The 4,589-nt window shown below is 36.7% G+C and overlaps 1 non-coding gene across 1 annotated transcript; it reads left to right on the top strand.

Moving 5' to 3' along the window:
• Positions 1–4,171: 4,171 nt before the first annotated feature.
• On the top strand, positions 4,172–4,277 carry LOC129316913 (small nucleolar RNA R71). Its single transcript, XR_008594839.1, has one exon. It is a non-coding gene; the product is annotated as a small nucleolar RNA R71 (small nucleolar RNA).
• Positions 4,278–4,589: the final 312 nt, after the last annotated feature.

Genomic DNA, 4,589 nt, shown 5'->3' with positions numbered 1-4,589 from the left:
TGGTTTGATGGGACACTTTGGTGTAGATAAAACTTTGGCTATTTTGTCTGATCATTTCTTTTGGTCTCACATGTGAAAAGATGTCATATCTGTTTGTGATAAATGCATTAAATGTAGACAGGCAAAATCTAAGATCCAACCTCATGGACTTTACTCTCCTTTACCCGTCCCCTCTCACCCTTGGGAACATATCTCTATGGATTTTGTAATTGGATTGCCTAAATCTTCTGCAGGCAAAGATTCCATATTTATTGTTGTTGATAGGTTCTCTAAGATGGTACACTTTATTGCTTGTACTAAGACTAATGATGTTGTTAACATTGCTGACTTATTCTTTAAAGAGATTGTTCATTTGCATGGTTTACCTAAGACTATTGTGAGTGACAGAGATGTGAAGTTTCTTAGTTATTTTTGGCGTACCCTATGGCATAAATTAGGGACTAAGTTACTTTTTTTCCACTACTGCCCATCCACAAACTGATGGTCAAACTGAGGTAGTTAACAGAACTATGACTATACTATTAAGAGCAATAATTCAGAAGAATTTGAAGAATTGGGTGAATTGTTTACCTCATATTGAATTTGCTTACAACAGGGCTGTTCATTCTTCTACTTCTTATTCTCCATTTGAAATTGTTTATGGTTTCAATCCATTATCTCCTATTGATATTTTACCTTTGCCTTTCTCTGAGCATGCTAATACTGATGGCAAGAAAAAAGTTAAGTTTATGCAGGACTTACATGCTAAGGTTAAAGCAAACATAGAGCGAAAGAATGAGCAATATGCCAAGCAAGCTAATAAAGGCAGGAGACGTGTGATCTTTGAGCCTGGAGATTGGGTTTGGTTACATTTAAGGAAAGAGAGATTTCCTAATCAAAGGACGTCCACACTTCAAGCTCGAGAAGATGGACCTTTCCAAGTTTTGGAAAGAATTAATGATAATGCTTACAAGATTGATTTGCCTAGCTCTTATGGCAATGTTAGTGCCACATTTAATGTTTCTGATTTATCTTTATATGATTCTGCAGATTCGAGGACGAATCCTTTCCAACTGGGAGGGAATTATGGACCCCATGGCACGGGTGACATAGCATTAATGGCAACGAAGCTTGAGGATGGTAATCATGAGCATGGTGACATAGAAGGAGCCCAATACTTCCAATCCAACGTACCCAAAGACCCATTACAACATATTGGAGGTCCAATGACAAGAGCCCGAACTAAAGCCATGAAGCAAGCCTTGTTCAATCTTGTGCAAGAAGTTCAAGAGTTTGGAGAGCATTAGGGCACTCCTCTCAAGCCCAAAGGAGAGCATCTATACGTGTATAATGTATTTAAGATCCAAACTCATGAAGAGTCAAGCCCAAGAGATGCAGACCTTAGCCCAATGCAAGGAAGACTACAAGTTGAGCCTCTTGCAAGCAAGGAAGCATGAAACCCTAGTAAAGAAGTCAAGGGTGGCGTGATTTTAAATCCTTTATAATCCCTTGATTGTCTCCTAAATTATTTCCTATTTTAATGGTCCTTTGATTTGATTTTCTATTTTGAGTCTAGTCAAAGGTTAGAATTAATTATAGTATTAATTTCTAAATTTTGTAATCCCATAATTTTAGGATCACATCTCCTAAATTATGTGGCTGAATATTTTATCATTATTTTATATTATTTCTCCTTTTAGTATTAGGAAATTAGGGTTTTAATTTTAGGAAATATTTTTTTTATGAGCTTATATAAATTAGGCATGCTTCCTATTGTAAACAACACAAAAGTTGAATGAAATTATTCATTTTAGAGTTTATAACTCTTGTGAGCCTTAGTGCTTTGTAGTGGCATCCCGTGTGAGAAACAGACGTGACCAAGAGTGTGATCAACTCTTGTGGTGTCTTCGAAGGTTGAGGTTCCTAGAGGCAGGTGCTCTAGAGGATCTTCGCCCTAATCATTATCCTATTGTTTACTTCATACCTTTCTTTATTTCCATCATAAATTTTGTCCCTTTCCTTTTGTTCTTGTGTTTTTGTTGTTTCAGGGTTCTGTCCCTAAACTAGCACGATTCTGCTTCCGCGTCCCCTATCACCCTTTATGTCGGCAATAGTCTACCCAATAGCTCTTTTGTGAGCTTTCAAGACTTTCACAAGTTTCTCTTCTTATTGTGCATTCAAGTCCGTAGCAATAATCACTGGCAAGGTGTTATTGGCTTCCAAATAGACATACCGAAGATGAGAAGGTAATGTCTTCAACTCAAAAGATGGTGGCTTTTCAATAGAGGATTTCAAAGATAGTCTACCAAGAGAAGATAAATCTAGAGTTTCAAATTAGATACAGTTTCTAAAATAAACTGGTGATGCATTCATGATAGCCATACACTCTTCTCCATCTTGAGTCTTTAATTGAGCTCCTATCAACAAGGCTTCTAAAAAATCATTAGGAATTGCCTCATTGAATTCTTCTTGTGTAACTTGATCAAGCATATCAACGAAGAAGCATTGCTCAAGATCATTAGGAGATTTCATCAACTTGTGCATGTTAAAAGTGACTTGCTCATCATCCACCCTCATAGTAAACTCACCTTTTTCAACATCAATCAAGGTTCTAGTGGTTGCCAAGAATGGTCCTTCTAAGATAATAGGAATATCATGATCCACCTCACAATCAAGGATAATGAAATCAACTGGAGAAATGAATTTATCTACTTTTACAAGAATATCTTCAATAACACCACGTGGATAAGCCAAGTTTCTATCCGCTAATTGCAAAATCACGGTTGTTGGTCTAGCTTCACCTAACTCCAATTTATTGAAAATAGAAAGAGGCATAAGATTGATACTAGCACCAAGATCACATAATGCCTTACCCAAAAATTTATTTCCAATGTGACATGAAATTGAGAAGCTACTGGGATCCTTCATCTTTTGAGGTTGTTGCTTAATGATATCTAAACAACTCTTGGTTAGAGCAACCATCTCAAATTCATTGACCCTTCTCTTTTTAGAGAGCACATCTTTCATGAACTTAGCATATTTAGGCATTTGCTCCGAAACTTCTACAAAAGGAATGTTAATATGCAATTGCTTGAACATATCAAGAAACTTTTTGAATTGGCCATCTTCTTGTTGCTTCCTAAGCCTTTGAGGAAAAAGTGGTAGAGGTACATATTTTGGCTTGATCTCTTGTTGCATTTCCTTATCACTAACCTTTTTGGTTGGATCTTCATTCTTTTTCTCTTCTTGATTATTCTTTAAGTTGTCACTCTCTTCAACCATAATTTCTTCATTAATCACTTCATCATCAACAACCACCTTAATAGCACCACTACTCATACCACTTGCACTTGGTATAAGAACTTTGGGTAATTGCATCCTACTTCTTAAAGTGATTGCTTTACACTCCTCCTTACCATCCCTTTTAGGATTTGGAATGGTGTCACTAGGGAGATTGCTTCTTGACATAGCATTCATTTGTGAAGCCGATTGCCCCATTTACACTTTAAGATTCTTAATTGCGGTATCATGAAGAGTAAGAGTTTCCTTAGTTTCAACTCTTGCAAAATCTTGATTACTTAAGATTTGTGCTAAGATCTTTTCCATTCTAGACTCCTCTTCCTTAATCGGCATTGGCCTTGGTGGAGCTTAAAAACCCGGAGGGTGAATTGGCTTGACATTAGAGGATGAAGGTTGATTTGAAGAATTTCCTTAACTCTATGAAAAATTAGGATGATTCCTCCATCCTGAGTTGTATGTTTGAGAGAAAAGGTTGTTGTGAGGGTTTTGGAACTTGCCCATATAGTTGACAGACTCAGTGGTCATATAAAGAGGACATTGATTCGGCATGTGAATATTATTGCATTAATTGCACACAATTGGAATGGCTTGGACAGCATGCACATTATGAGAATTTCTCTTTCGCATTTGAGATTCCAACACATCAAAACTCTTGTTCATTGCATTCAAGATGGATACAATTTGGGAATAAGAATCATCTATAGCACTAGTCACCATTGATGTATTCCTTCTATCCGTGTTTTGAGTGTTGTTCGCAGATAATTGATCTAAGAGGTAAAAAACTTCATTGACAGGCACATTCTGATATCCCCCATTTGTGATAGAATCAACCATGGCCTTAGAAAATAGATTCAAATGATTACAGAAAATCTAAATCACTACCCATTTCTCCATCCCATGATTAGGGCATTTCTTTATCAATATCTTGTATCTCTCCCAAGCTGCATAGAGATGTTCCTCTGGATGTTGCTTAAAGCTAAGAAATTCATCTCTTGCTTCCACCGTTTTATCATCAGAGAAGAATCGAGCTCTAAACTTATTCTCAAGATCCTCCCATGAACCAATAGAACCTTTGAGAAGATTGTTGAACCATTCTTTAGCCTTGTCTTGTAGAGAAATTAGAAATAACCGCAAGCGCAAGACATCTTTAAGCACCCCGTTTAGTTTGAAAGAATTACATACTTCCACAAAAGACATCAAGTGCTTATTATCATCTTCATTGAATAGACCATAAAACACACCATTCATTTGAAGCATTGTGATCATGATAGGCTTGATCTTAAAAGTATGTGCTTGAAACTCCAGCATTC

The sequence above is a fragment of the Prosopis cineraria genome, unplaced genomic scaffold (genome assembly GCF_029017545.1).
Source record: "Prosopis cineraria cultivar Desert tree isolate PC_DT_omini unplaced genomic scaffold, ASM2901754v1 PC7, whole genome shotgun sequence".
NCBI classification, from domain to species: domain Eukaryota; kingdom Viridiplantae; phylum Streptophyta; class Magnoliopsida; order Fabales; family Fabaceae; genus Prosopis; species Prosopis cineraria.
The sequence above is the reverse complement of the archived record's forward strand: the minus strand, read 5'-3'. Positions and strand labels throughout refer to the sequence as shown.